This window comes from Oryzias melastigma, linkage group LG9, assembly GCF_002922805.2.
Source record: "Oryzias melastigma strain HK-1 linkage group LG9, ASM292280v2, whole genome shotgun sequence".
NCBI lineage: Eukaryota > Metazoa > Chordata > Actinopteri > Beloniformes > Adrianichthyidae > Oryzias > Oryzias melastigma.
This window is the reverse complement of record NC_050520.1, coordinates 7,610,162-7,619,245: the sequence shown is the minus strand read 5'-3', so window position 1 is coordinate 7,619,245 and position 9,084 is coordinate 7,610,162. Positions and strand designations below refer to the sequence as shown.

The 9,084-nt window shown below is 35.5% G+C and overlaps 1 protein-coding gene across 2 annotated transcripts in view; it reads left to right on the top strand.

The window, feature by feature from the left end:
- Positions 1-7,104: 7,104 nt before the first annotated feature.
- Positions 7,105-9,084, top strand: part of gpat2 (glycerol-3-phosphate acyltransferase 2, mitochondrial) — a 52,361-nt gene continuing 50,381 nt past the window's right edge. The window contains exon 1 of one of the 2 annotated variants that reach the window (XM_036213501.1): positions 7,105-7,276. The gene's annotated coding sequence lies outside the window, so the exon portion shown is untranslated. The remainder of the gene's footprint in view (positions 7,277-9,084) is intronic. The other variant, XM_024276136.2, reaches the window with a different exon arrangement.

The window sequence follows — 9,084 nt, the reverse complement described above, 5'->3', positions numbered from 1 at the left end:
TTTTTTTTTTTTTTTTGTCGGCCACTCTCATTAGAGAGACTGCATGCGGTCAGTTTGTTGGAACATCTGCCTCTAAAACAAACAAATCATGTTTCCAACCAAATCAACAAATGTTTCTGCAGTACACAGCTTTTCGCTGCAGGGAAATAAACATTCTGAGTGACACTTACCCTGAAACTCCATTCATTTGGAAACTTAAACCTCGTGTATTTATAGCTGCTCAAATAGAATTAAAAGGAGCCACATGCCTTTCAGAAGATTGAACTCAAAGGCAGCTGTCTTTACTTAGTTCAGCAAACTTTAGTTCCCATACTGTATCTTCTGTTTAGATTAAGTGAAGAGCCCTTCTGTGTGAAAGAACCTTAATTTACAAGGGTCAGCTCCGAGTCTGGTCATTCAGAAGAATGAAACGTCTGCAGCTTGTATGAAGCAGTGAGACTCTCTATCCAACTTTAAAAGAAAGAGCTTGCTTACTCAGCATTCTGCCTGGCTTTTTACACTCACTACATAATGAATTGCATTCTGAAAGTGATTTACTGTGTGGGGAGAAGTGTCCAACACACATGTATAGCTTTATTACGTAAAGATTTCCCTCCTCAGGCTACCAAAGCCTCTAGAGATGCAATGGAATTTCACAGTTTCATTGTGTTTGGTAGATTTTTATACACTCCAGGACATAGTTTACGTTAGAATTTGTTCGATTTAAGCGCCTTCTGGCTGCACAAGTTTATGTGGTCACGAGATTTTTATTACTTATTTTTTCTGTGATCTTGGCTTCTGGCACTTAATAATTTCCCTCACAAGTTCACTCGTCCTTGTTCTGCTGCTTTGAAAGGATTTCCTATTTTACATGAGAAGTTGGGTCGTTTGAAATGAGCCTCGTGCAGGCCCGTAATTCTCCTTCTTTGTTGATTTAACGCCCCTGTCAACTGTTTTCGTGTAGCATTACTATAACTCCTGCGAGCATGAATAAAAATGCAGATTATTTTACACTGCTCTGTCACACATTATTCATCAAGTGCTCACACACATAAACACAGAGAGGCTGTTGGTCGCTGCGTCGGAGACATCAAAAAATGAGAGTGTATGCCGGGCACATCTTGGGTGAGCTGAAGCGTCTGCAAAAGCGAGGCGCTGTACAGTATTAGCACACAGCTGTGTGACATTGTAAACATCTGCGTGGAAGACTGTGATCAATGCCTGGTCTTTAGGGATTATTGCTGCAGGAGTGATGCTTTGCAATTCTGAACACCCAGGTGAGCCGTTTTGTTGACTAGATGTTTGAGTAATAAATCTCAAAACTGTCTCCTTTCTGTTACTTATTTATAATCTGGTGATGTCAGGAGAAAATTATAATAAATCTTTCTCTGCTCAAGCTACTTATAAAAAAAACCGTATCCTATCAATTAGGTGAATGTATGTGAAGTATTGATAATCTACACTCACTGGCCACTTTGATAGGCACACCTTTCTAAATGCTCGTTCATGCTCATTTCTAATCAGCCAATCACATGGCAGCAACTGAATGCATTTAGGCATGTAGACATGGTTAAGACGATCTGTTGTAGTTGAAATGGAGCATCAGAATGGGGAAGAAACATGATGAAGTAACTTTGAATGTGGCACCATCTCAAGGGTTCACAGAGAATGGTCAGAAAAAGAGAAAATACCCAGAGAGCAACAGTTCTGTGGATCGAAACGCCTTGTTGATGCCTGAGGTCAGAGGAGAATGGCTAGACTGGTTCTAGCTGATTGAGAGGCAACAGTAACTCAAACAAGCACCAGTTACAATAGAGGTCTGCAGAAGAGCATCTCTGAACACACAGCAACCTTGAGACAGGTGGGATACAGCAGCAGAAGAACACACCGGCCGTCACTCCTGTCAAATAAGAACAAGAAACTGAGGCTACAATTTGCACAGGGTTACCAAAACTGGACAATAGAAGATTGAAAAACATCGCCTGGTCTGATGAGTCTTCATTTCTGCTGCAACATTCTGATGGTAGGGTCAGAATTTGGTGTCAAGAACATGAAAGCATGGATCCATCCTGCCTTGGATCAATGGTTCAGGCTGGTGGTGGTAGTGTAATGGTGTGGGGAATATTTTACTGGCACACTCTGGTCATGGTTTTACCACCATAGCCTATAAGTATTGTTGCTGTCCATGTCCATGTCTTTATGACCACAGTGTTCCATCTTCTGATGCTACTCCCAGCAGGATAAGGTGCCATGTCATAAAGCTGGAATCATCTCAGACTGGTTACTTAAACATGACAATGAGTTCATTGGGTTCAAATGCTCTCCAGAGTCACCAGATCTTAACCCAATAGATCATCTTTGGGATGTGGAGGAACAGGATGTTGGTATCATGGTGTGCAGCCGACAAATCTGCAGCAACTGTGTGATTCTATCATGTATGGATCGAACTCTCTGAGGGATGTTTCCTTGTTTAGTCGATGCCACCAAGGATTAAGACAGTTCTGAAGGCAAAAGGGGGTCCAAACCCAGCCGGTACTAAGAAGGGGACTTACTAAAGTGGCTGGTGAGTGTGGTTTTGGTGTGTGCAATGATAATATATTAATCCTCGACCTATATCTCTTCCAGTGTTTATTTAAAACAGATGTGACCCCTGAGCAGACCATTTCCTTAAGCATAAATCAAGCATTTATTTTAAGATTTGCTGTAACTTTGTCTTTACCCTTAGCAAATATTTAATTGTTTATTTGTGTATTGCAAACAGGCCGATTAAGCCTTTTTTTATGTCCAAATTTTAACTCTTTATAGTAAACCAGTTTAAACTGGTATGTTGCAAACTTCAGTTTTAATGATCAGAGCAGTTTTTGATGGAGGCCATTCTTCAGTTTTGTACTTTTTCACATCTCATTCAAAACCATTTCATTAAGCTCAGCCATTCATTCTGTACCCAAACAGCCAGTTGCATAAAACATCATGTTGCATAATAGTTTTGTGGGAGGGGAATTCTTCCAATATATTTTCCAAGGTTTGCATATGCTTGAGAACACTGCCTGTGCAAATGTGTTCATCAGTGCCCTCCGTTTACATGTTTGTGTCTTGTTCCCTGTTGTGTTTACCTCAATCTGGCAGGTTGGCTGCAATGTTTCACAAGGTAGTTAATAAAACATCATAGCTTACAGTGAGTGATAATGATTTTCCAGAAGTGGGACAAAGAGAAGAAAAATGTATTTCTTTAAAAATAAGTTGAAGAAGAAGAAGAGGCTGTGTGTCTAGCGTTAAGTGCATGCTATTTTTGTGAATCTAAGCGAAATGAAAACCTTTTTATCTGATGGGGACAATCAGAAAATTAACTGGTCACAGTAAATTTTCTGATTGTCATCATCAGATAAGAAGGTTTGATTAAAATTACACGATGAAGCTCATCAAAGTCTAGTTTTTCCAAAACAATATTACCAGTTTTTGTCATGTAATCCTTTGGTGAGCTTTGAAACACTTTTGGAAAAATTATGTAATTAGCTAAAAAGTTTTTTATTCCTCATTTAATTGGACTGTTTCGCCTAAAAGCAAAAAAACTCTTTTTTTTTTTATGTAAATGGATTTATCCAGAGGGACAGCAACATTTCTAACCCTCATATAAATTTAGGTCGCTAACAAACAAGATGTTCCCACATTATTTTCTTTCCATTCAGGAGAAGGTTAACTTGTTCTTTGCTGAAGCCTTAACAGCATCCACAGTTCTTAAGTCTGCAGCTGCTCGCTTATTTAAAGAGTTGCTAATACCTTCCCAGTTTGCAGGAAGATTTTCTGACTAAACTTTTCTCAACTGCATTCATTTCTAAACATCACACTTTATTCAAGTTTAAGCTGTGCTGTTGATGTTTCTTTTAGGATGTATGCCTTAAACTACATTCACACCACCCTCAGAAATGTGCGACCACTTCTGTTGAAAAGTCTTTGTAAATGTGCATAAATGCTCGTTTCGGGATTTCGGGGTTCAAAAATTTCACTTTTATGCAAGTTTTTACAACCATTTTCAGCCTCTACTTACCAAAAGGTGCGGCTGTTGAATGCGCGTTGAAAGTTAAACCAGGTTGAACTTCGACCAATCAGAAACTCGGATTTGGGAGTAACGAACACATGGTGTCCCCTTCAACTCCTGAAAGTTTAATAATTTAGAATTACGTGACACCATCTGTCATATATCGGCTTAGAGCTGCTAAAGTCCATCTATGACAATTTTTTTTTTATTTAAAAAAATGTTTGCTAGTGTTTTAATTGTGATTATGATGTTTTTAACCAAAATCCCACAACCTAAATATCTTAAAAAAGCAATTTTTCATGTTGATATGAAGCCTCCGTTTCAAAAATCTCCTCTGAGGGGGTGTGGCTTTTGGAGCTGAGCCTCTGATCTCTCCCTGTCTGATTATGATGGCTCTGTGTCTCACTAGTGTAAATCTTCACCACTGCTGCATAAAAATATCAAACAATATTGGTAATGTCCAGCTGTATCATTTTGAGCCAGATATCAGCTCGGACGAGGAAGTGAAGAACTACCTCCAAAAGATTCTCTCTCCTTCCAGTTGACCAAAGACTCTTTTAGTTAATTATTGATTGTTTATTAAAGATGTTGTGACCAATACATTCAATCCATTGAAATTTGTTGTAATCACTGCTGTGAAATCAGCTGCTAGAGTTAAAAACAGATCAACTTTTATCAACTTTGTAAAACTTTCATTAAAAATTGGAATATACTCTGAGTTCATGGTATTACACACACTCGGAAATATACAAATACAAGCAGTTTATCTCCAAATCAGCAGAGAAATATCAAGGGGCAACTAAGATTATATAGCAACGTATTTATCTGAATGCCTAATTGCTATTGTTAGACAGTTTGATGCTGTCAAAATGGAAATACTTGTGCTCCTGTACACTCTTGAGCTCAATAACACAGAAAAAAAGAAAATTATTTTCCACAAACAATGCAAGAGGGACTAACAAATTGCATTGCAAGCATTTGAATACATGCATTGAATAGATTTTAAACAAAGCTGCTATAGATAGCTAACCCAGTCATCCAAAAAGAGCTGCAAATAATCATTCTAAACGCGATTGGTTTCAGTTGTATAACTCCTTTAAATCCGTTTCCGTGTATTCGTTGAGTGTCAGCATGTTTGCGTTTGGTTTTTCTGGCTGTACTGTGCCGCTGACATTAAAGAAAGAACTTTGCTGCTACAGGAAGAGAGAGCAGACTAAAGTTAGAGGAACCCCTTTGTTCTTGAAAATCAATAAAACTCTCTGCCTCCGTGATGCACAGCCACTGATTCACAGATTGATTTTTCTCTGTGCGCGTGCAGTGAACCAGCGAGACAGCTGACGCATCCAGGTGCAACGTTGTGTGCTTTTACCACATTAGCATTCTTTTTAAACAGACCCGAGTACTTGAAGACTGTAAATATAAGCCCATTATATTATTGTCCCTGTGGTGTTTTCTATTTGCCGCCTCAGCAGAGTCCTCATTCTCTATTGATTTGTTTAAGAAGGATCATTGGCACATCAAAGATGAACTGTTAATTTTTTTTATCTGTTAACGTATAATGTTCTTTCTTTTATCCCTTTCCTAGGATTAGGATTTCTTTTCTGTGAATTTGCTCATTTTCTGCCATCAACAACTGTATATTAGGTTACCCTTAAGATGTTTTACAGCAACTAATTACAATTAGTAGACCTAATACTTGAGGAGAAACACTCATTAAATCGGCTTATAAAGATTCACAGGACTTTTCTGCATAAGAACTTTTTGTTCCTTTTTGGTTGCAAATAATGAATCTTTACTTTAGTTAGGACATTATGTATTCTCTGAGGTCATTAGTGAATGCTGGGCTCAAAGCTGTCTGGAAAGGATTCATTTTTGTCTAAATATAGACACATGCATGTTTTTGAAGAGAAGTTAATCAACATATTTTGCATTTGTTCACTGATTACTTCCAAAGTTTCCAATTTTATCTTCAAGTTGAAGGGCATTTTTGTTTTTAATCAATTCACTTCACATATATTTATGATATATATGCCTCCTTTTTTTAAGAACTTGTGTTTTTCTTCTAAACCTCAAAGAGCTCTTCTTATCACATAAAACCCCTTTTTCATTTTTAGAAGCTGTTTTATTTTATTTTCCCGGTCTAGTTAGCTTTCCACAACTGGACATGGTAATACATTTTTGTCATTCTTTTTTTAAAAATCTGTTATAGTCATGATTATCTCCTAATGATGTTTCTTTAATCAATTAGAAAGTGTTGTTTCTGTTTATGAACACCATACTGGGATCTAAGCATGGCATGTTTGTTTAAATATTATGACATTGTTCATAAGAGATTTTATGAGTCTAGTTCTTTTATTTATTTTTTTAGATGTGTTAGTTGCTCCATCCCCAATTTTTACTTAGTAATTTATTTGATAGGCCACACAAATCAAATATATTACATCAGAACTGCTGTGTTTTTTTTAAACACCATTTGGAGTTGGTTTATTTCTAGCAAAAAAATGGTAAAGAAGATGTTAAAAAAGAGAGAGAGAGAGATACAGTATCTTCATAAAGGTAAATCAACCTTTTCATGATTAATCATGGCTTGATAGAAAAAAATGAAGTCACATACACATGTAAAATATCCTATTTTGGTCACATAGTTAACTTTAAAAATAAAAAAATTACACTTACACAAATACTCCTGAAATTTAGGATTGACTGCATATTAAAATAACTTAGAGATCCTGGATTTTTCCATCAAAACCTAAATCCTGCAGATTAGGACAGTGTGTGACTGAATGTTAAAGTTAATCTCAAGTGGAAAATAAACGAGATTGAACATGTACTCTTTATATTTTTTTTCTTTCAATACTTTCATCTTACTTTACTGGAAAACTGTTCAAACAGAAGAGTGTTTTTACTTCCTGTTGTTATGTAGGAAAGTCCTAGAAACAAAATTATACTACTCTAAATAAATACATAAAAAAGAACATTACACAGAATAATTTTGGTAATTTAATTATTCCTAAACATATAAATTGCTATACATGTATTTTAGTGCAGTTTTTAATTGAAGGAAAATGCTGGGGGGAAAAAAAGTTTCTGGGCGTTGCCTTTGAACAATGATTGACAGGTCATTGGTGAACTCCCTCAGATCGGCTTCGTTTTTGGCGGACATGCGATTTTCTTTTCTTCTTAAGTATAGTTGGCCTTTTTGTTCACGTTTTTGTTCAGATAAAGCAAACGAGAGAGGGGTAAAGGTTTCTGCAGCTGCTGGTAGGTGCTCTACGTGAATTTTTATCAGCTTTTTTTTCTTGGTACGTAGCAGAACACGCCCAAGCTAGCAGCATGTTGCTAGTTTGAGAAATACTTCAAACTTTGAGCCAGGTTGTGTTATGTGTTAATTGCTTCTGTTTCATTCAAAGTAAATGTGTAATTACGTTTCACTAGGTTAGAAAAACACAACGGAAATGCTTTGGATATTTTTGTTTTATACAATCAAATCCTTCTGCTCAAGCTAATTGTGCTCAGGTGGTTTGCACAGGTGGCTAGCAACGAGATACCTCATGATTAAAATACTTTTAAGGTACTTTCTAAACTTCAGAACGTGCATTAAATGTTGGTTGTTTATTTAAAAATAGCATTAAACGCATTTTTTCCGTAATTTATGTTCAAACGCAATGCATTATGGTCTAAAATCGCCAATGTATTGCGCATAGTTTAACACTGTCTTTTCGCAAAGAATTTATACGGCACTTCAGAAAGGCAAACGCACTATATATAGTGCACTAAGTAGTGAAGGATACGGATATAGTATTTTTATTTTATTTTATTGGACACTACAAATGTCAACACAAGAACATGTAAACATAAATTTGTAACAATAGTTAAAACAACCATCATCAAATAAGAACATAAGAAAGCAAAACAAAGGCTAAAAAACTGCAATAAATATCTGGGGGTTTCACATAACGTATTGTTTTTAACTAAAATGAAAAATTCTGCTTTTTTTCATCAATTTTAATTAAACAAAATATAAACAAATCTCCTAGTTATGAAAAATATTACAACTTGGTTTGGTCTTTAAAACATTACTTTTATGAATTTTAAACTTGCCCAGGATTAGTAATAAATTCAAAACTAAATCCAGCTGTCTGTTATGTGAAATTACACCAAAAAGTGTTTTTTTTCTATTTAACCAGAATAGAGAATTTAGAAGAACACCAAAAATGAAAATCATACAAAAAACTATTAATATTCATACAAAAAAAGACCGATTGTTTCAATGTTTTCAACACACACAAAAATATCTGTTTTCTTCAAATCCAATCCTTAATCTTAAAAGTTCTTTACAAGGAAATACATAATTTGTGATTTTAAAATGTACTTTTTCAGATTTTTTATTGATTAGGATTTTTTTTTTTATTTGACATGCGTTTGCTCACTTCCTCTTTGGTATGATGTTGTGAGATTTTTATATTTTTTTCAATTTAGAAGAATATTGAAATAATTCTAACAAACAGGAATGTATGTATAAAGTGTGCCAATGCTATGCATAAGCAGCATTGTAAGTGCAGCCTGGAGTGGAGTCTCTATATGTCTATTTTTGGTAACTGAATCTGATTTTTTTTTTGTCTATTTCACTACTTTAAAAATGTGTTCATTTTTTTATATTTTTTTATATTTTACAAAGTTTGTATTGAGTTTCTTATATTGTCAATTTTTTGTGTCATTTACCAGAATCAAATGATTTTGCGTTTGTTTTTATTTCATTTCTTCCAGTCATTTACAGACACACCCTGAAACATGACCATTGAAAGCTGGATAGTTTGATATTCTAATCTCTCAAACATTTGTTTCCCTCATTTTATTTTTTGCCTTCGGAGAATTGTTGCAGCTGTCTGCTCTCAGTTGCCAGTCAAGTTTCATCCAACTATCCAGTATCTTTCCCACAGGCTGTCTGTGTGCTACACTTCTCTTCCTCATAAACAATCACCATTTTCTGCTTTCTTTTCCCTACTTTGCTGCATTTATTTTTTATGTGGTTGTCTTCAGTAGCTGCTGCAAAGCTTTTTAGCTCTTTA